Below are 22,347 nucleotides of genomic sequence, written 5' to 3' on the forward strand. Positions count from 1 at the left end.
AGCACATCTTTTTAATTTATTCATCTGTCTGTGGACATTTAGGTTGCTTGCATGTCTTGGCTGCTGTAAACAGTGCATGTATCTTTTTGAAGATCAGTTTTTAGTTGTTGTTGTTTTCAGTTCTTTTCTGGATGTATGCTCAAGAGTGGGATTGCTAGATCAAACGGTAGTTCTATTTTTAGTTTTTTAAGTTACCTCCATACTGTTTTCCCAGTGCTCGTACCAACTGACACTTTGACCAACAGTGTAGGAGGGTTCCCTTTTCTCCATACTTTCTCTAGCATTTTTTATTTTCAGACTTCTTAATGATGGCCATTCTGACCTGTATGAGATGGTACCTAATAGCAGTTTTGATTTGCGTTTCTCTAATAATTAGCAATATTGAGCATCTTTTCATACGCCAACTGGCCTTCAGAAGCTTTTTTGAGTACCCTGCCTGGTTCTGTTCATTTTTCTAGTTAGTTCCCCTTGAACATCATTCATTTTTTTTGGGGGGGGGCGGGAATTATTCTTTAGCACTTGCCAATTTATTGCTTCAAAAAATCTTATTCATTATTCCATCTGGGTGTGCTCTGTCTTCCTAAATAGTACGTATTTCTTTTTTAAGAAGAGATTTCATCTTCTATTTCTTTTGAAATAGTCATTTAAGAAATGTTGGCTGATGAAACTTGGAATGCAGTATTTTAAATATTAACATATACATCTCTTATGGAAAAGTACAGTACAAACTGAGTAAATTACAATAGCCAAATTTGAAAAGTAGGCTGTGGGAACATGAAAGAAACAAATGAGACACGGCATAATTTCCACTGATGGATGAGCTGACCCCCCAAAGCTGAGTGCCTTCAAATTGGCCCATACTAGAGCCAACTCACTGGGAAAGACCCTGATGCTGGAAAAGACTGAGGGCAGGAGGAGAAGGGGATGACAGAGGATGAGATGATTGGGTGGCATCATTGACTCAATGGACATGAGTTTGAGCAAACTCTGGGAGATAGTGAAGGACAGGGAAGCCTGGCATGCTGCAGTTCATGGGGTCACAAAAAGTCGGACATGACTGAGTGACTGAACAACAACAAGAGAAAATTAAAGGAAGGCTGAAACCTGGTGCCTCAGAGGAAATAGGTCTTAGGTAATTTGTTTCTCTTAGATTCTAGTTTACACTGTTTTATTTAACCAGCGTTTAACTGAGAGAACACTGATCTTTGTGTAAAACTGCTCCTAGGCTTGTACACGAAAGACAGCTTGAGGCATTTCTCCCTATCTGGAGAAGAAATTTCAATAGATAATCTGAAGGCCACACAGAAGGGGCTGGAGAATTGTAACTTTTAAATGATATTTTGATGGGCATAGCTATAGGGATCTTTAACAACTCATATTTTAAAACTAAGGATGAAAATCAGAGTTTTATGCAGTGGATTTTATATTTGAGGAAGTCATTAAGATGGTAAATGCAACCTGTTGATACCAATACCTTGCTGAAAAAGATCTTATGAAAACCAGATTCCAGGACTTCAAAGGGCTCCCCAAGGCTCCTCCAGGGGTCTCTTCCAGGGATGAGGCCACTTCAGAGTAAGCTCGTGGCACCTGGCTCTTGCAGTCCCCTTGAACCTAGTTCAGCCTGTGGATCAATTCAGGGCTCAATGACTGCTTAGAAACTATATCCAGACACAGTTACAGCCAGTCATTCTTAAAATGCCTCCAGCACCACAGTAAGTGCCATTCCATTTAACTTCCTGACAAGGGTTCCTGTGGAGACATCAGAAAAAGATCTTGTTAGAGGTTATCACTGTGAAATAGTCATTTTTCAAAAATTTAAGTTTGACCAATTAAAATAATTTTTGCAATATCTTGTTTTGTCAGCCATTTAAATTTTAACGTTATTTGCATCTGTTAAATACACCTTAAACTTATCCCAGGAGCAGTCTGCAAGGCTGTCCACATCTTGTCCTATTAAGGAAAAGTGTGGAGCTGACGTATGGAGCAACTAACGACTAGGTCGGCTCAGACACTGAGCAGTCAGAATGACTGCAGCCATTCTCATTCTGTACGAGCGGAGCAAGGGGACCCAGTACCCGGGGAACAAGGGGACTAGTCTTTATTAAGCACTTACTATGAGTGAGGCATGTAAACCATACCATGCTTTGCTGGAGGTATCGGTTCCATAGATGAAGAAACTGAAGCTCAGAGGAATGAAGGAATTTCCCAAAGCTGCCACAGCTGGCTAAGGGCCAGTTGGAAGCAGGACTTGAGTCCACGCTCTTCACAAGGTCAACAATCCCACTTCTTCCTGGGCAGAAAGGAGCTGGGAAATGGGAAAGATAGACAGGACTCTACGTGAGCCTGGGTCTCTGTCTGAACCCAGCCATACTGGTTGTCAGCCTCCGGCTCTGCTGCCTAGGAATAGAATGCAAAGCCTTGAGCTCCAAACAGGGAGAACTTCCTGCTTTGTGGCCTCTACCCGAGCTATTCTGCAGACCTCGTAATTCCTTTTTGGGAAGATCTGACCTTTCCAGTCTCCAAGCAACCCAATAAAACTCCCCACCCATTAGCTATATCAACATCAGGGCAGAGACTCTCAAACTGTAATGTGCAACAGAATCCCCTGCAGGGCTTCTGAACACACAGACTGCTGAGCCCCATTCAGAGTTTCTTACCTGGTAGTTCTGGGGTAAGGCTTGAGAATTTGCATTTCTAATGAGTTCCCAAGTGATGACGATACTGCTGTCCAGGAACAGTGAATATCACCGTTTTTAATTAGGTATTAGCTCTGATATACCTTTAGCAAACTTTACATGCTAAAGAGATTTCATGATTTTTATCTCCTGGTTGTCTTCTGTCACAAAGACTTTGAAACAAAATTTCAATAAAGCAGCCTAACAGCTAATGACACTCTGAAGAGAGGTAGGAAGGTAGAGAGGACTAGATGCCTCAGTTAGTTAGTTATTCAAAGGCTGTCTCAGCCCCAGTGAGGCCTGACAATGAAATCAGCTGGCTTTCTGACCCCCATGTACTTTTCTAAAGGAAAATAGCACCACTCCACTCTGATTGCAACAAAAGAACAATAGATCTAGCTTCAAGGAAGTTCCAGAAGGAAGAACCATAGTATCTCAGTAAATGAATGAAGCTCAGCAATATAACCCACCCACCTGTTCTTCCTCCTTAACCTCCCAGCCCTTCCTATCTCACTTGAAGAGAAAACTCAGAGATAAAATCATTTATGTAAAGTCGAACTCAGTTACTGGTGGTTAAATGTGCCTGGTTCAATATTCTTTCTCTTTACACCATCCTCTTCTCTGTTGAAAATGTGTATGTTTTCCATTCATTTAAAAACACCAAGTGCCTATATAAAGTATATCAGTTCACACAATCCCTTAAAATCTTACAAACCTTCCAAACAGCTTAAAAGGATTTGGGAATCCAGAAGAGATGGTATGGGACACCTCCAAGGAAACCTCCTCGCCCTTCCTGTGCCTACTGTCAGTTGAAACCCAAATGATCCTGGATTTCTTTCTAATCTCCCTTCGACGAGATCTAACTGCAGATGATTTCTAGAATACCTTTTCTATCATTTTACTCTAGAATAGACATACATGTTTTGCTACATCTTTTAACTTATTCTATCTGTAGAAGTCTTGAATTACTCCTCAGCTCCCTCTCTTACGGTGATGGAGAAGTCAAGTAGCACACACATCACTGCAACCTTATTTATAAACAACTGAGCAACTGACTGTATCCATCAAGGCCACATTAGAAAATGGCATTAAAATGATCCCCACAAGATTAGAAATCCTGCAAAAAAAAAAAATCAATAAGAAGCAATAACCCAGGAATTCCTTCACGGTCCAGTGGTTAGGACTCCGCTTTCACTGCTGAGGGCAAAGGTTCAAATCCTGGTCAGATAATCCTGCTAGTCCTCTATCATCTATGATTTGTTAAATGTGAGCTGTACATATCGTATTTAAGCTGGAAGATGACTCAGTTTCTTCCATAGTTATATAAATAATGAGAACATGATTCTGTCAACTTGGCAACTGTATCAATTAACTAAAGCCAGAGAATTTTTTTTTAATACTTTTTTTAGTTTTGAAGAATAAATGCTCATCAGAATTTCAGAAATAGGTGCTGAAAGATTTCTACATATAAGAGATAGAAGATAAAGATTTCTACAGAAAATCAGCCATTCTTTCCCTTGGCCTGATAAAGGTAAAAACTTGACAATCGATTCAGATCATCCAGATACTTCTAAGCTTAGACATTTGGTAAATACTTCATCTCTCTTGATAGACATTCAGAGTTTGACTAGTTTTTACTAGTAATTGTCAAACAAAAACAATTTAATTCTTTAAATATTTTGTAAGGGTGAGAAATAGCATCCCTTTCCTTAGATTTCCTTTCTTCTCAATTTTGAAACTAAAACCATTTAAATTTGTAAGCTTTGAATGAAAACAAATTCTAGGTGTTTAAGAGGATCTTGTAGCAGAGTGCTCACTGGAGTCCATTTATACTGTTTTATAAACAACATAAATGTTCTGATGTTTTTGACTAAGATGATAGTGATGGTGATTAACAATGACAACATAGCTATCAAGGTCTAGAATATTGTGTCTAATTGGACCGAAGTAAACAGGATAAAGAGGAAACAATGAAACTTCTCTTTGGCAGTGGTGAGGAGGTAGAATATAGTCTCTGACGTTTAAAGGCATATTGTTATCCTGGAAAAGGTCGTTCATCCACTCATTCATTGAACACGTATGGCTGCCTTCTAAGTGCTGGTTTTAAGCTGTGGAGATGACACAATAAACAAAGCAAAGTCTGGGCCATCATAAAACGTACAGTGTTACAAGTTTTCTCTACAAAATGGAAAGAACTATATAATGGTTGGTCCTATATCATAACTGAGGAAAGACTAAGTTATAACGTTGTAACTTATAACATCATAAAGAAGATTTACACTAGATCTGAAGGATAGTCTAGGTTGAGGTTGATAAAGTCCTGAAATTGGTCCCTTAGTGCAGAAAGACAGAACACCTTTTTCTTCTAGGTGTTTAGATGACACCACCTTATAAGCACAACCACAAACATCACTGTTTTCTTCAGATGGGCCCCAAACTTGAAGAGGAAGGAGGAGGCCTGGGAGGTGAGGCTTTGATAAAAATGGCAGGTGGAAAATGAGTTAAATTGGCATTTTTGATAGTACCTGTAAACTTCTCTTGAAAAACTGCTTATATTTCCCTTACATATTTTCTGCTTGGCATATGATCATGGGTGACCTCAGCCTGCAATGGCTTGGAGCGGTGCTTGGGTTCCCAGTCAAAGACTGAAGCTGAGTCATGGTGGTGAGAGCACCAGATCCCAGGCACCAGACCAGTGGTCGGTGACAAGGGCGCTGGCCCTTTCGCTTTGCAGAAAAGAATTGCCATAAGATGGAAAGACGTGAAACAAATAAAGTATTTATTAAGAGGAAAAAGAGTACCATATGTGCAGATAGGCAGATTCAGAGGGAGAGTCCCCAAGTTGCACCCTCATGGAAGTCTAAATTACTTTTATGAGGTATGTCTTCCAAGTTTCCTTTGGACAATCATTTTGATTTGCCTGTTTTACATCCATAATTGCTATATGTCAGGGTCTTCCCATGTATGCGCACACAACTCTTAGTCAACATGGATTTTACTGAAAAGGTTTACGGGTAGAACATCCCTTGACATCAACCCCCTTTAGCCTCCAAGGAGCCTTCTGTGCATGTGTGGTCGGCAAGGACTCCTGACTTGGAGAATGAGAACTACATGGTCTGGGCAGGGCCTAGCCGCCTCTCTTAATTGTCCTGCTATTCTTGTCTTCTAGTTTCAGTCCACAGGGAATATCTAATCGCTTTATCCTGAGGGGGTGGGGCATCTACCTCCTACCTCAGTATATACTTATTTAGTCACTTTTTATATAATAAGAGCCTAAGTTGTGTACATTTGAAATGATTCTTTGTCATATAGGTAACATGTTTCATTTTACCAAATTATAGGTCTGTGTTGTTTTTGCTTCTTTTCCCACATCATCCATGGATATTCTTTTTGCAGAAGGTTGCATTTCCTCTTCTTGGTATAAAAAATTTTAACTAGAAGTATCTGTAAGACCATAATTGCCAGGGTAGTACACGCCTCAAGGAACTCCATCACGCAGCACCACATCAGTCACTCAGCGGGTGCTGCTTAGTGTTAAAAATATCATTTATGGTGAAAGCTTAGGTGGGGAACTTTGCATTCTTTACATCTGCTATGCATTCTGTTTGAGAAATCATTTTTTCTCTGAAGAATGTGGTCAAGCCAACAACAGGCTAAGATTTTCCCTAAAGTATTTAAGAAGAACCAAAGAAAACCATAAAATTGTAACACTTGATTTATAGTAAGACTATGACTAAGGCAATCAAAAAACTACTTTACATAGAAAAGTTCAATCACATTTAGAAAGAGGAAAGTATCCAAATAGACAGTCAGTCCATTGTTTCTATCTAGCTATTGCTGCCTCCAGGGAAATACAGTTTGTAGGTTTTCTTTATGAATGAACTTATTCTAAACATTTTAGGATGTAGGTATTCACACATTCCATGTTTTCAACTTCAGTACAAATTTACATTTTCTTTCCTGACTATAGAGAACTAACGGAGAAGGCAATGGCACCCCACTCCAGTACTCTTGCCTGGAAAATCCCACGGAAGGAAGAGCCTGGAAGGCTGCATTCCATGGGGTTGCTGAGGGTTAGACACAACTGAGCGACTTCACTTTCACTTTTCACTTTGATGCATTGAAGAAGGAAATGGCAACCCACTCCAGTGTTCTTGCCTGGAGAATCCCAGGGACGGGGGAGCCTGGTGGGCTGCCATCTATGGGGTCGCACAGAGTTGGACACGACTGAAGTGACTTAGCAGCAGCAGCATAGAGAACTAAGGTTTGTGTCATTTCATATATAGATCTCAAAATATACAAAGTATATGTTTCCATTGTTGCATTTATAAATGGGGCTCTCCTGGTGGCTTAGTGGTAAAGAATCCACCTTCCAATGCAGGAGACGTGGGTTGGGAAGACTCCCTGGAGAAGGAAACGGCAACCCACTCCAGCCTGGGAAATCCTGTGGACAGAGGAGTCTGAAGGGGTTCAGTTCATAGGGCCACAAAGAGACATGACTTAGTGACTAAACAACAACATAACAAATAGTTTATATCCCTACATGATTGAAATAAATTATTAAGACAAAAAAATATTTGATAGCTGCCCCTGGAGCCCCCCTCCTCCACCCCAGGCAGGGAAGAAGAACAAAGGAAATGAAAAGAGGTGCAACAAAGACAGGTTGGAAGGATACTAGGGATTAACTTCATGCTAGTGGGGAAACAAGAAGGTAATTCCTCAGAGAGGAGGAACTGTCCTCCCCCCAGGACCAAAAACACAGGAGGAACCTGACCGGAAGAGCCTCTTTCCTGGTGACTTTGAGTGCAGAAAGCTTCTGGGCTTTTCCTTCTCCTTTGGAAATCTTCAAACCCTCTGATGACCAATCCGGTCACTTCTAGAGTGGTACAGCCTCTGCAGGGAAGCCCTACAATGGCCCAGCACTCCTATGACTGGGGATTTAATTCTTATTAGTCCTGCAATCAAAAGCTATATGTAAAGTTATGTTCTCCAATCAACTTTGTTGGTAATCATATCCATCAGTTTTCTCTTCTGATGCTCCATAAGTTGTTTTTTTTTTTTTTCCTAATTGAAATTCTAATTTGGATTGGTAAGAGAGGGCTTTGTGTACTAACCCCCTTCAAGACTTCCCCAGTGTCTAATTTCATCCCGCTAGTTCCTCTATAATAGGGACAGTAATGACACCTCTGTGCAGTGCCTCAGCCGTACATCCCCACAAAGGATACAATCCCAAAAAGATGATTCCACATCAAAGTCCTACTCTTATTAATAACATTGTTTATTTTTATAAAAATGATTACAAAGAACAAATAGGTCACAGATGATAAGAATAAAGTACTATTTACCAGAACTTCAACTCTCACCATTGAAATTTTTCTCATATGTGCCATGACCCCTGACCAATTTTCCTCTTATATTGCCTGTTCTTTGCCTATCTATAAACAAAAATGCCCTGGAGATTAAGTACTACAGAAATATAAGATGGAACAGATGGTGTGCTGAATAACCCTTTCCCTACCTCTGGAAAAAGCCTAGGACTAAAGTGCTTTTGACTGTATGTTTTTATAAGGCCAAAATTGTGTTACACCTTTTTTATGATACAAGTACTATTCAGGAATCTGATCTATACTGTGGCTAAAGCCATAAATTATTATAAGATTCTGGGGTAAGATCCTTGAAAACCGCTGAGCTTCTGTGTAAATCTGCTTGTAATTCAGCATATATCCCACCAGGTTTATCATTTACTGTCACTGAGACTCTCCTGCTTCTTTTATTTGCAACTCCCCACTGATAAAAGTAGTGAATTCCAAGCATGATCATATGGGCCTGTGAACTAAGGCTCAACTCAAGACATAATGGTTACAAGATATTAATGCCCGAGAGGTAACAGTTCCTATACATTTTCACTATTAATTAGTTTATAAATTGTTTCTAAAAAATGCACATCTGTTGAATCCTTAGCTCCCCCAAATCTTTTTTTTTAGAGAATGTCCATCCATAGATACTTATTTACTAGTTAACAATAGCGTGTAATTCCAAAGGAAATGGTAAGCAGTGCTCAGTTCAGTTCAGTTCAGTCGCTCAGTCGTGTCCGACTCTTTGTGACCCCATGAATTGCAGCACGCCAGGCCTCCCTGTCCATCACCAACTCCCGGAGTTCACTCAGACTCACATCCATCGAGTCGGTGATGCCACCCAGCCATCTCATCCTCTGTTGTCCCCTTCTCCTCCTGCCCCTAATCCCTCCCAGCATCAGAGTCTTTTCCAATGAGTCAGAGTCTTTTCCAATGAGTCAACTCTTCTCATGAGGTAGCCAAAGTAATGGAGCTTCAGCTTGAGCATCATTCCCTCCAAAGGAATCCCAGGGCTGATCTCCTTCAGAATGGACTGGTTGGATCTCCTTGCAGTCCAAGGCACTCTCAAGAGTCTTCTCCAACACCACAGTTCAAAAACATCAATTCTTTGGTGCTCAGCTTTCTTCACAGTCCAACTCTCACATCCATACATGACCACAGGAAAAACCATAGCCTTGACTAGAAGGCAGTGCTAAGACATTCCAAAATCCTTTATCATATGGACTGATATTTTGGTTGTCTAATCATTAATATTAGACTGTGTTAGGTTAAATGTATCCTTTTGAAAAATTTCAGGTGACCACTACAAAAACAGCAAAAGAACATATAACTTTCAAACTAAGGAGAAAATACAAGAGAAGCAGAGATGAAAAGGAAACTAAAAACTTCAAAATGTATCTCTGTACCTGAAAGCAGACATGGTCTGAAATTATTTACATCTGCAAATATTCCAGAAGACACATAACTCTTCCACATTGTGACCTTCAAGCCCCACTTTCTTGCCAGACCCAGGGTTCTTCTCTCTCTCCCCTTCTCTTTTTTCTCTCACCAAGTGTATGTAAGTAAACATACACAAATATAGGTATATCTTTATATTTCTTTTTATGTTCTCTATTTATTTTAGATCAATTTTATGTATACATTTTAAGCCCTTAGACTGACTCTACATGTTTATAAACAAATTTGACTAATCAAGATAAAAATAATATATTTGAATTTTTACTTACCTGGCTGTCAACTCTCAACTAAATTTATATAGCTTAAATCGTTCCAGTAGCTCCAAAGTATATATTAATTGTTTCACTGACGATGATAATTTAGGGGAGAAGGAAGAAGTGGAACAAACAGGTCATTGAGACCTGCAGAGAAACTATCCAGGGTTGCAATCAGTTGCATTAACAGAGTGTCAGAAACTTCCATGCCAACTTCATCAGCCATTTATCAACACCACCTCTTTCCCTCTTTCTAGTCCTGATGAGATGTCTCTGATTTGACAAATAAAGCATAAGAATGGAAGTGGATTCTGTGTCTCATTATAGTGGCCTCTAGAGAAGATAAGACATTGTCTACTTGTGAATAATGTCATCAACTGTGGGCTGCCTAGAGCCTTTATCTTGGGAGCAAGGCAGGAGGCTTGCAATTGGATTAAATATGAACAAAATACAACTCTTTAGAGAGGCATTCCATTCTGTTTTTAAAAACAGGATTTTTAACATGTAATTTATACAGCTCTTCAAATCAACAACAAATTTTAAGTCCATTTGATTTAAAGTAAATTAATTAGAAAAAATTTAAAGAGTTAAACTTTCCATTACAGTTTGATTAATATGCCAACCTAAAATTGAAGCCTTTAAAATAACTTATTCACATTAAACATTTTACAGAAACCCATAAAATGTTACATTGACGTGAGAATTCTCCTGAACTGACATTTTGTTTTAAGATGGCATCAGTTCAGTTCAGTTCAGTCGCTCAGTCGTGTCTGTCTCTTTGCGACCCCATGAATAGCAGCACGCCAGGCCTCCCTGTCCATCACCAACTCCCGGAGTTCACTCAGATAAGATGGCATACTGAACTACAAATTTAAGTTACTTTGTGTATTTGATGATATTTGATAGACCCATATTAGGGAGTCTTTTTCAGACAAACATGAACTATCAAATGACTGCAAAACACTTATATTGCTACCATTTAAAGGTTCCTTAGTGTACTGTTTTGAAAATGACCCAGAAATCTCAATTTAAAGAAAAAAAAAAAAAGAATGAGCTTTTGCTAAAGTCAGTGTGGCTGCACTTACCTAGTCCCAAATAGACAATACAGGAGTTATGGTCCTAAGTGTTAAGAATGCAAACAAAAAACATTGTAGATGAAGTATGCCGAAAGTTCTGGAGCTCATTTATTTCCTTTTGGCTTTGTTGGGTGGCAAAGAAATATGTGAACACTGAAACTTACGAAATGGTCACAGTGTTTATCTTTTTCTTTTTTTTTTTAATCTTTTTTTATTAGAGCAATTACAGCACTTAAAATACATTCTGAAGTTCAACGTGCTCTTCCCAAAATAAGGCTTTCAGAAGAAAATCTGATGTTGCTAATCATGGAATCAAAATGCTTTGACTACAAAAGTCTTAAAACCACCTATCCCACCATATAAATGTCTTATGCCTCTTTCCCACTCAATGGAAAACATTCCTTGTTATGGGAATAAAAGTATAAAACTAAGCAAGTTTAGCACTATTTTTTTCTGTACGATGGTAACTTTCAGCGTGAGCACAAGGGCGGTTTCAGCCCTGAGACTGCAACAAAAAAAAAACAACTTGGCTTTATTCAACAGAATATCTGCTCATTACTTTCTCCTCTGAGGCACACAGGTGCAGGGAGTGGCTGAATGAAACTGAACCCTTGTTTAAGGTTATGAGAGTGGATGTGATGGTGCACACACTCAAGTGAGGTTTTTTTCCTACCAGAAAATATTCCAACTATAAGATAGATGATGTGAGCACAAGCCAGGGGCCTGCAGAGGAGTAAGGGGATGACGCTCCATCCATCGTGTCCTCAGCTCGATATCTCCCAGAATAGATGTTCAAGACATGTAGGTTGTGAGGGTGAGTACATAAAATAAACAAGTAAAACAAAGAATATGTATCATTTTATCTAGTTTAACAACCTTTTTTTCTTCAAAACTTTCAATATAAAAAAAAGAAAGCTTTTTATTTTTCAATTAAGAACACATTTTCCTACTTAACACTAGTTGGGAGTGAGGGGATGAAATAAAACAGTCCTTCACCATCACCTTCTGTGCCTCTCATCCTGAACTTAAGGGAAGACCCAGGAGTCCAGTGGTGCTACTCAGCTTCCACATCCACTGTGAGAAGCTGGTGTCTAGTTCCCCCCAAACCCCTCTTTAAATTGGCATAGGTCTGTCTAGTCAAGGTTAGGTTTTTCCAGTGTTCGTGTATGGATGTGAGAGTTGGACTGTGAAGAAAGCTGAGCACCAAAGAATTGATGCTTTTGAAGTGTGTTGGAGAAGACTCTTGAGAGTCCCTTGGACTGCAAGGAGGTCCAACCAGTCCATTCTGAAGGAGATCAGTCCTGGGATTTCTTTGGAAGGAATGATGCTAAAGCTGAAGCTCCAGTACTTTGGCCACCTCATGAGAAGAGTTGACTCACTGGAAAAGACTCTGATGCTGGGAGGGATTGGGGGCAGGAGGAGAAGGGGAAGACTGAGGATGAGATGGCTGGATGGCATCACTGACTCGATGGACAGAGTTTGGGTGAACTCCAGGAGTTGGTGATGGACAGGGAGGCCTGGCGTGCTGCAGTTCATGGGGTTGCAAAGAGTCAGACATGACTGAGCAACTGAACTGAACTGAACTGAAGAAGTGGGCTGCAGCTGAGGCTTACCCTTGGAAGTTTTTGTCAAAATGCTTTTATTCTGGGATAGCCAGACCCTTGACACTCTCCCATCAGTCAAGCCGTGCTCCCATCACCAACCACCACCACCCCAAGGCTCCCTTGATCCTGGTCTCTCCATGTTCCTTACACAGAACTTTCCCCACTCCTTCATTCAAGCCAACACACAGCTCTTTCTCAATACATATTCTCTGCTCCAGGAAGGCAGTTGGATAAGGATGACCTTCATGAACTTTTCCCCAATCTTGGCAACCAGTGACTGTACTTACTTATGACTCCATCACTTAATCAGATTATCCCTTGTTATAGAGGCATGTAATAATTTGTGATGCCTCAAGGTTGAGGGCCATATAGTAACTCTTCATGTACCCCATTAGACCTTGTATTGTGCTAGTCCCATAGTAGATGGTTAGTATTCATAATTTAAATAAGAATAGAATCTTTTTCTACTAGCATCTCTATTTGAGGCATGCTAATCCAGAGCAAAGCCCTTTCTGGACCAACGTGAGATAGTAGTACAATCAGAGGTGTTCCTTGTTATGTGAATGTCAGTTAAGAAATTTCTCCACTCAGCAAATTTACCACTCTCCTGGACAGGCAAAGAGGTAAGACGTTAACTTGCTCTGCACAGCACTGCGATGGCAGATGCAGTTCATGTGATCGACGTCATAGAAGAGTTATATGGTCATGGAAGTGATGATGGCGGTAGGAGTGAGGTGATGGAGACAGACTGGACACCCAGGAGAGTCTTGGTGTATTTTCTTTCTTTTTTTTTTTTTGTATTTTCTGTTTAAGAGATGATCCTGAAATCCTCATCTCCTTCATTTCCTAATGTTGGAGGACTGCAGGACTCAGTCCTTGATCCCCGTATTTCCTCGGAATTTAACTCCCTTGGCAGTTTCATGCAATCTCACAACTTCTATGTTCCATCTAGAAACTGCTGACTCTCAGATTTATGTCTCTTAGCTCAGACTTTGACCTTGAAATGTACTCAACATTTCTACTTAGATATCTAGTAAACACCTCAAATCTGGCGTGCCCCAAATGGTGCTCTGATGTTTCACCACTACCATGCCAAAAAAGAAAGGAAAGAATAAAAAGTTTAAAACCTGGCCTACTTGCATGTGCTCGCTTCGGCAGCACATATACTAAAATTGGAACGATACAGAGAAGATTAGCATGGCCCCTGCGCAAGGATGACACGCAAATTCGTGAAGCGTTCCATATTTTTGGTACATATACACAATGGAGTATTACTCAGCCATTAAAAAGAATACATTTGAATCAGTTCTGATGAGATGGATGAAACTGGAGCCAATTATACAGAGTGAAGTGAGCCAGAAAGAAAAACACCAATACAGTATACTAACACATATATATGGAATTTAGGAAGATGGCAATGATGACCCTGTATGCAGGACAGCAAAAGAGACACAGATGTGTATAGCGGACTTTTGGACTCAGAGGGAGAGGGAGAGGATGTGATGATTTGGGAGAATGGCATTGAAACATGTATAATATCATGTAAGAATCGAAATGCCAGTCTATGTCTGATGCAGGATATGACACGCTTGGGGCTGACGCGCGGAGATGACCCAGAGAGATGTTGTGGGGAGAGGGGTGGGAGGGGGGCTCATGTTTGGGAACGCATGTACACCTGTGGTGGATTCATGTCAATCTATGCCAAAACCAATACAGAATTGTAAAGTAAAAATTAAAAATAAATAAATTAATTAAAAAAAAAAAAAGAAAAAATAAATAAATAAAACCTGGCCTACTTGCAATCTTTTCAATTTCAGTTAATGATCGCTCCATCCTACCACGGGTTCAAGACAAAATCCTAGGGGTCATTCTACCTTGTGTCTCTACCGTCAAAATAATATATAAAGAACCAGACCACGTCTCATCACCTCAACTGTTAGAAGAGCAGAACCAGTCTACGATAACAACAGCCGACTGCTTCCACTCTGTCCCTTCCAGTCTAATCACAACACAGCAGTGAAAGCGACCTTTTATAAATACAAGTTGGATTATGGTACACTTGCTTCATTTTTACTTAAAGTAAACATCAGAGTCTTTCCCGCAGTCCACAAGACCAGCTGAATCGACTTTCCCCTTGCCTCTCTGACTTCATCTCCTACTGTCTTTTCTCTCCTTCACTCCACTCCACCACATACGTTCCCTTGCTGGCTCCGGAACATACCGGGAGCGAAAATGCTCCTGACTCGTGGATTTTGCCCATGCTGATTCCTCGGTGTGGAGTATACTCTTTCTCCAGATGTCTCTATGACTCAGTTCTGTACCTCCTTCAAGTTTTTGCTTACATGTGAACTCCTCAAGGAAGACTTCCCTGATGACCCTAAGATAAATGCCCAATCCTGTGTCTCTCTTTATCCCCCCTCTTCCACTGCTTTATTTTCTCCCTAACTCAGCACTTTGTTAATATTCTCTATATGTATTTGTATTTTTATCTATCTTCTTCCCCTAGAAGGTAAGCTCAATGCAGGTAGTGATCTGACTATTTGTTGTAGTGCCTACAATGGGCACCTAGAAGGCATTCAAAAAATATTTGTTGCGTGAATTAGTGAATGAATGACTGTGAAGAAGTCTTTACTGATTGTTATGGAAAGGAATGGTAACACTGAGAAGTTATTCACTATGGTAACCTCGCCAAATATGAACACTAGCAAGGCACACTGGTTTGAGTCATGGTTCCATCTCATACTAACATAATGACCTTGTGTGAGTCATTCAATTTCTCTAAACCTGAATATTCTGATCTGTAAAATGGTCATAATAGTTCTTTCTCATCTGACATCAAAAGGCAGTTTTAGGATAAAATAACATCTACAATGGCACCCCACTCCAGTACTCTTGCCTGGAAAATCCCATGGACGGAGGAGCCTGGTAGGCTGCAGTCCATGGGGTCACTACGAGTCGGACACGACTGAGCGACTTTACTTTCACTTTTCACTTTCATGCATTGGAGAAGGAAATGGCAACCCACTCCAGTGTTCTTGCCTGGAGAATCCCAGGGACAGAGGAGCCTGGTAGGAGGTCATCTATGGGGCCGCACAGAGTCGGACATGACTGAAGCGACTCAGCAGCAGCAGCAGCAACATCTACAAAAACATCCAAGTCTCTGTAGGAACAAGTTGGAAAGGATAAAATGAGTATAAAAGGATAAAATGGAAAGGATAAAATATTTTCCCCTTGAGAGCAGAATTAAATGTGTGTGCAAACAGGAAGAAGAATTTAGCCGCTTACCTTATACCATGATGATACAAAGATGGGATAATGGTGTTTACATTATATTCCCATCATTTTTCAAATAAAATTTTTAATAAGCAAAGTACTTGTTTCTATAGCTCTTTAAGCACTCTTAGCAAGGCTTCAGAAGCAAGTCTAGGGGAAGCAGTCCCCTATGTCTGAGTAGTTGGAGTGGGTGTGGGGACAGAATATTTCAGATGGCGTGGCCAGGACACATGAAACCACATGTCCTTTTCAGTGATAATATAAAAACAGAGCTCTAGGAAATAAGCCCCAAGTCTAAACACCTTCAGAAAAGAATATTCCACAACCTCTCTCAAAGATGCCTGAGTCTGCATCCACGATTTACATAATCTCATATCCTGGAATTATCTGCTCATCTCCACGGCCTCTTTACACGCCTGTGCCTGTGATTTCATTTTCCCAACAGACTCCGGGGACCCAGCCACCATCCCTGACCTGTCTCTTGGTCCCAAGCTCAATTTTCCTTACTGCTTCTAGGTATAAGCTGTCCAGTTCATTTCACTTAAAATTGTAAAATGAACTTTTGACAGGGATTGAGAGGAATAACAAAGATAGCCAACCTCAGATGTTACAAAGTTGGCAACTGCTAAGAGTCATGCTCCCAGGTTTATGCTTACCAACTTACTTCTGGAATAGGAGCGTAAGTGCCTAAAACCTTAGCCTTTCATGTTAATATTTCTGGGGTTGGAGCTTACCAAATTGTCTATTTCCCCCGTTCATCAATAGAGGAGACCAGCAATACACTGTAACCTTGAGTAAGTGTTTCAACCCTTCTCAGCCTCATTCTCCCTCTTATCAACACCAATGTTAACAGTATTTGGCTTCATGAGGTTGTTGTGAGGTTTAAATGAGATAATATGTGTAAACAATTAGAACAGTGCCTGGTCTGATCAACGTTAGCTATTATGATGATCACTGATTTTGTCTGAGAAAGTATCTCTCCTCATCCTAAAAATGCCCCGCCCCTTAGTTAGGTGGGCACATTACCTGTCCAAGTATCTCTCTTTTAATGATACCTGCTCTTCCCACATATAACATGGACATTTCCCCCACCTGCCCCATTCTGAACTCAATACTGGTATTTTCTCATCAAAGGAAATAAGTAATTAATAACTGTCCATTCTTCTCTGTGTAAGAGATAATCTTCATAGAAACTTATGGAACTAACAATAGATTTTCCTGTGTAATAATAGTTCTAGTGCTTGTCAATGAGGTGATTTCTGGCTTTGGATGAGTCACCTCGGCCAGCAGTACCTTCATGACCAAGGAGATCACCTTCATGGTTCCTATGAAGGGTGTGTGGAGGGATTGGCACAGCTAAATTGGAAATTCTCACTCCGAGACTTTCTGCTGTTTGTTTCTCCTGGACTGGAAAGGGTAAATGGGTCTGTGATCTGTGCCTCGTCTAGGTGGAGCCCAGGGATTTCTGTTACCCTCCCTGGTTTGGGATTCCTGAAAAGTGAGGTCAGCTCAGTCCTTTCTGTGAGTCTTTCAGCCACAAGTAAGCATGCTGGGTGAAGAGAACTGTTTATTTTAAATATGGGAAACAAAGATAAAGTGATGTCTTTATGAAAAAACTGAATTTGTTCATTTGACAAATATTCATAAAGTATCTACTCTATTCTAGGCACTGCTCTCATCCAGGAGTTTACAGTGATGAACAGATCATACAGGTCAGCTGGACTCTGTGGCCTTTGGAATCCAATGAAGTAATGCCCTAATTAGAAAGTGTCCGGCAAAAACACAAACTTTAAGTCCCAAATTGAGTAAATCATAGGGCTATAATGTTCAACATGGTACTACAGTTAATGATAATGTATCACATATTTGAAAGTTGCTAGGAGAACGTTTTGCATCACAAGAAAAAGAATCTTGACTGTATTTGGTGACAGATGTTAACTACATATTGTGGTGATCACTATGCAATACATACAAATATCAAACCACTATGTTGTACACTTGAAACTAATATGTTGTCTGTCAATTACATCTCAAAAAACAAAAGAAAGTAACCAGATATCTGATCCCCTTCCATTCCCAGACCCTACTCCCACCGCAGTGAATAGTGAGTAAATTCATAGCAGGCCCCAGAATCGCCCCCCACAACATACCTCTTTCTCTTCCTTCTTCCTTGTTTCCCTCCTTTTCTTTCTTCCCTTCTTTCCTTCTTTCCATATTTTCTCCTTGACTTTCCTCCTCACCAGTGCTGTTTGTTATTCTATCATACTAAACACCACACTAACAACTCACTCCTTATTCTACAATTTTTTTTCCCCCAGTTCAGTCGCTCAGTCGTGTCTGACTCTTTGAGACCCATGGACTGCAACATGCCAGGCTTCCCTGTCCATCACCAACTCCCAGAGTTTACTCAAACTCATGTCCATTTAGTCAGTGATGCCATCCAACCATCTCATCCTCCGTCCTTCTCCTCCTGCCTTCAGTCTTTCCAGCATCAGGGTCTTTTCCAATGAGTCAGTTCTTCACATCAGGTGGCCTAAGTATTGGATTTTCAGCTTCAGCATCAGTCCTTCCAATGAATATTCAGTACTGATTTCACTTAAGATTGACTGGCTTGATCTCCTTGCAGTCCAAGGGACTCTCAAGAGTCTTCTCCAACACCACAGTTCAAAAGCATCAATTCTTCAGTGCTCAGCTTTCTTTCTGATCCAATTTTCACATCCCTACATGACTATTGGAGAAACCAGTAGTCAAAGTAGTCAGCTTTGACTAGACAGATCTTTGTTGTCAAAGTAACGTCTCTGCTTTTTAACATGCTGTCTAGGTTGGTCATAGCTTTTCTTCCAAGGAGCAAGTGTCTTTTAATTTCATGGCGGCAGTCACCATCTGCAGTGATCTTGGAGGCCAAGAAAATAAAGTCTGTCACTGTTTCAATTATTTCCCCATCTATTTGCCATGAAATGATGGGACATGATCTTAGTTTTTCGAATGCTGAGTTTTAAGCCAGTTTTTCCACTCTCCTCTTTCACCTTCATCAAGAGGCTCTTTAGTTCTTATTCACTTTCTGCCATAAGGGTGGTGTCATCTGCGTGTCTGGGTTTATTGATATTTATCCTGGAAATCTTGATTCCAGCTTGTGCTTCATCCAGCCCGGCATTTCACAAAATTAAATAAGCAGGGTGATAGCATACAACGTTGACATACTCTTTTCCCAATTTTGAACCAGTCTGTTGTTCCATGTCCAGTTCTAACTATTGTTTCTTGACCTGCATACAAGTTTCTCAGGAGAAAGGTAAGGTGGTCTGGTATTCCCATCTCTTCAAGAATTTTCGAGTTTGTTGTGATCCACATAGTCAAAGGTTTGCGTAGTCAATGAAGCAGGTGTTTTTCTGGAATTCTCTTGGTTTTTCAATGATCCAACAGATGTTGGCAATTTGATCTCTGCTTCCTCTGCCTTTTCTAAATCCAGCTTGAACATCTGGAAGTTCTCAGTTCACGTATTGTTGAAGCCTAGCTTGGAGAATTTTGAGCATTACTTTGCTCGCATGTGAGATGAGTGCAACTCTGTGGTAATTTGAACATTCTTTGGCAATATCTCAGGCAATATCATGGATATCTCAGGAAATGTCAGGAAAAGCAGAATACGTGTTACATTCCTGGTTTTTGCAGATGATAAAGATTAATTCTTGGATTCTAAAAATTATGTAAATGTCCTCTTTCAAATAAAATGCCCTACACTGTATTAGGCCTGAGGCTGGTAGGATACTTACAAGATTTTAAAAATGCCAAATGCATCCAAAGCTGTCCAAAGGAGGCTCAGCTAGACACAAGGATGAAAAGAGTACCACCTTCACCCCGCTTCCTCAACACCCACCCACCCCCTGCTGCTGCACAGACTCGCACCACCAGATATGCACGCACACTGCAAACCTTGCAGAGCACTTGCTCCCATGCAGGTCTCTTCAGCTCCTGCACAGCTGGGAGTTGAGCTGCAGCAAGGCATCTGCAGAATGCCCTCTGCAGATGGACTCAGCTGGTGCAGACGGGTGGTCTCTCCGCATCATCATTATCACCTCTTCCTCTCCTTCTATGAGAGAACCATTAAACTAAAACCTCCATGCTACCTTAAAAAAAATGGCTGGCTCTTCTTAGAAATACTTTTCTTCCTTGGAATTGAATATATTCAACATTGTTCCATCTATTCATATTTTTTTATACAAAAGGTCTCACATATTTAATGCTGAACCAATCTATTAGCGCAGAGCATAAATTTAAAAAAATATTTTCCCAATAAAATATGTCCAGCTGTACTGGTAGTGGCAATTTTTTAGCTTGATAGGGTAAAATGCTAGTGACCTTGATACAGCATAAATGTGAGTCTCGGATGTACACTTCCTTATAGATGCAGCCTGGTTCTTCATCGGTGTCTCCTCTTGGGGATACACCTGACTGTGTTATGAATTTTCATTTAAAGTTTGAGGAGAATGAAATGATTCTGCTTTTGTTTCTTGGCCAGAAATCACCTGACTCTGAAAGTTTTGTAAAAGAGAGAGCGAGGAAAATCGTCAGTCACGATGGTGGAGAAAGGAGCCAATCAGTCGTTATTTATCACATCCGCTACATGAAAGTCTCTGTGTCAGGGCAGAATGTGTCAGACACAATCTTGCCATCAAAGAGAGTACACTCCATACAAACATAGGAAACACACTATTGGGTCAACAAATAAACTGAGCACTTAGTAGGTATAAGAAACAGGGGTGAATTTGACCTTGATATACAATATATCTGGAGCCTACCTTCTTAAATAAACTTATTCTATGTGCTTAAAATATACAAGCTGTAGGTGAAAAAAACTGCCAACGAATTTTATCTTAACAGCTAGCTGCAGAATTCTCCTTAGAAAGGAAACTATCTCAGTTTAGGAAATGTTTTCAAAGCCACCTTGGATGAATGCCAGAGCTAAAGGTCAGCAGCTGCCAAGACAACAAACATCAATGGGGGTGCAGAAGAAAGAGAGAAGATAAAGAAGGGAGAGGAGGGCCAGGCCACATGGCAGCTGAGCAGAGAACAATAACAGTGATGATAATAGCAAGAGTAGAAGCAGTAGCTAACCACTTCCCGCCAGGCATTGTTCTAAGTGTTTTTCATGGTTAATCTCCTTCGGCCCTGACCACAATCCTATGATTTAGGTATTACTATTTACCATCATTTTACAGAAACTAGAGCCGACTTTTCAAAAATGACCAGGGAACTTTCAAACTGAAGAGTATCCAACAATTCATTTGTAAGTTAACTTGTCTATAATATAAATCACTTTACCAGAAACTTCAGTCAAGCTTTCCACATACAAATAAATATCTTTTGTAATTTTTGTGTATGCATGCAAAGTAAAAAAAAAAAAAAAATCACTGGGTGACAGGATGAAAGTGTCCCAAAACATGGATGCTTTCATGGGATGGTGAGTCCCTTAACACATAATTTGACAGAAGCTTGAGACTGGAGTCATAGGGCACCATGACCATAAGCTCCTTGGTAATTCATGGAAATTTGTGGGAAAACACTGGATTTTCTGCAGTTATTGGGATGGTGTTTAACTGTAAGAGGGCAAAGTATCTCCCAGTAACACCTAGTGCAGTCAACATACTTAATGTCCCAAATGATTGTTTCTCTCACCTCCTAAAAAATGTTTTTCTGTATACCACATTATCTTATTTAATTCTAAGACACTGAGTTTTAAGTCAGTCCCCTAGCAAGGAACTGGTGAATAGTAGGTTTGAATTTGGATGCAGAGCTTTCAGACCCCTGACCCAGTCCATTTAATATCACTAATTCTAGGACAGTATTCTCTGTTTACACCTACAGCTGAAGGATGGTGCTGCAGGCAAAATGGTACTAAGGATTCCTTCCATTATACATTTTGTTGTTGTTCAGTTGCTAAGTCATGTCCGACTCTTTATGACCCCATGGGCTGCAGCATGCCAGGCTTCCCTGTCCTTCACTGTCTCTGAGTTTGCTCAGACTCATGTCCATTGAGTTAGTGATGCTGTCTACTCATTTATTTAAAAAAAATTATTTATTTTAATTGGAGGTTAATTACTTTACAATATTGTATTGATTTTGCCATACATCAACATGAATCTGCCACAGGTATACACGTGTTCCCCATCCTGAACCCCCCTCCCTCCTCCCTCCCTGTACCATCCCTCTGGGTTGTCCCAGTGCACCAGCCCCAAGCATCCAGTATCATGCATTGAACCTGGGCTGGCGATTTGTTTCATATATGATATTATACATGTTCCAATGCCATTCTCCCAAATCATCCCACCCTCTCCCACAGAGTCCAAAAGACTGTTCTATACATCTGTGTCTCTTTTGCTGTCTCTCATACAGAGTTATTGTTACCATCTTTCTAAATTCCATATATATGCGTTAGGATACTGCATGTCATTCTTTATTTTAGGTTATCGAATATAATAAATACTTTTACCTGTTTGAGAGAAACACACAGGAATGTTCCATTGGCGATAAAGTGAGTTAGTATAAGGAATCACAATTAGAAGCATATTCACTCTTTCTCCTCCACTGGAAAAGACTATGGAAACCTCGATAACCTAAAATAAAGAATGACATGAAAAGAGCAAGAAAAGATTAAAATA

At 40.3% G+C, this 22,347-nt stretch overlaps 1 long non-coding RNA gene and 1 other non-coding gene across 3 annotated transcripts in view; one reads left to right on the forward strand and one right to left on the reverse strand.

The window, feature by feature from the left end:
• Positions 1-1,692: 1,692 nt before the first annotated feature.
• The window catches only part of LOC120853997, a 57,801-nt gene continuing 37,146 nt past the window's right edge, over positions 1,693-22,347 (reverse strand). Inside the window, exons 2-5 of one of the 2 annotated variants that reach the window (XR_005718898.1) lie at positions 22,179-22,302; positions 19,622-19,778; positions 2,139-2,305; positions 1,693-1,749 (exon numbers count right to left, since the gene is read on the reverse strand). This is a non-coding gene — a long non-coding RNA (uncharacterized LOC120853997). Of the gene's footprint in view, positions 1,750-2,113; positions 2,306-19,621; positions 19,779-22,178; positions 22,303-22,347 lie in introns of both variants that reach the window. The other variant, XR_005718899.1, reaches the window with a different exon arrangement.
• LOC120855244 lies at positions 13,564-13,670 on the forward strand. Its single transcript, XR_005719208.1, has one exon. It is a non-coding gene; the product is annotated as a U6 spliceosomal RNA (small nuclear RNA).

The sequence above is a fragment of the Oryx dammah genome, unplaced genomic scaffold (genome assembly GCF_014754425.2).
Source record: "Oryx dammah isolate SB20612 unplaced genomic scaffold, SCBI_Odam_1.1 HiC_scaffold_27, whole genome shotgun sequence".
In the NCBI taxonomy this organism is placed as follows: domain Eukaryota; kingdom Metazoa; phylum Chordata; class Mammalia; order Artiodactyla; family Bovidae; genus Oryx; species Oryx dammah.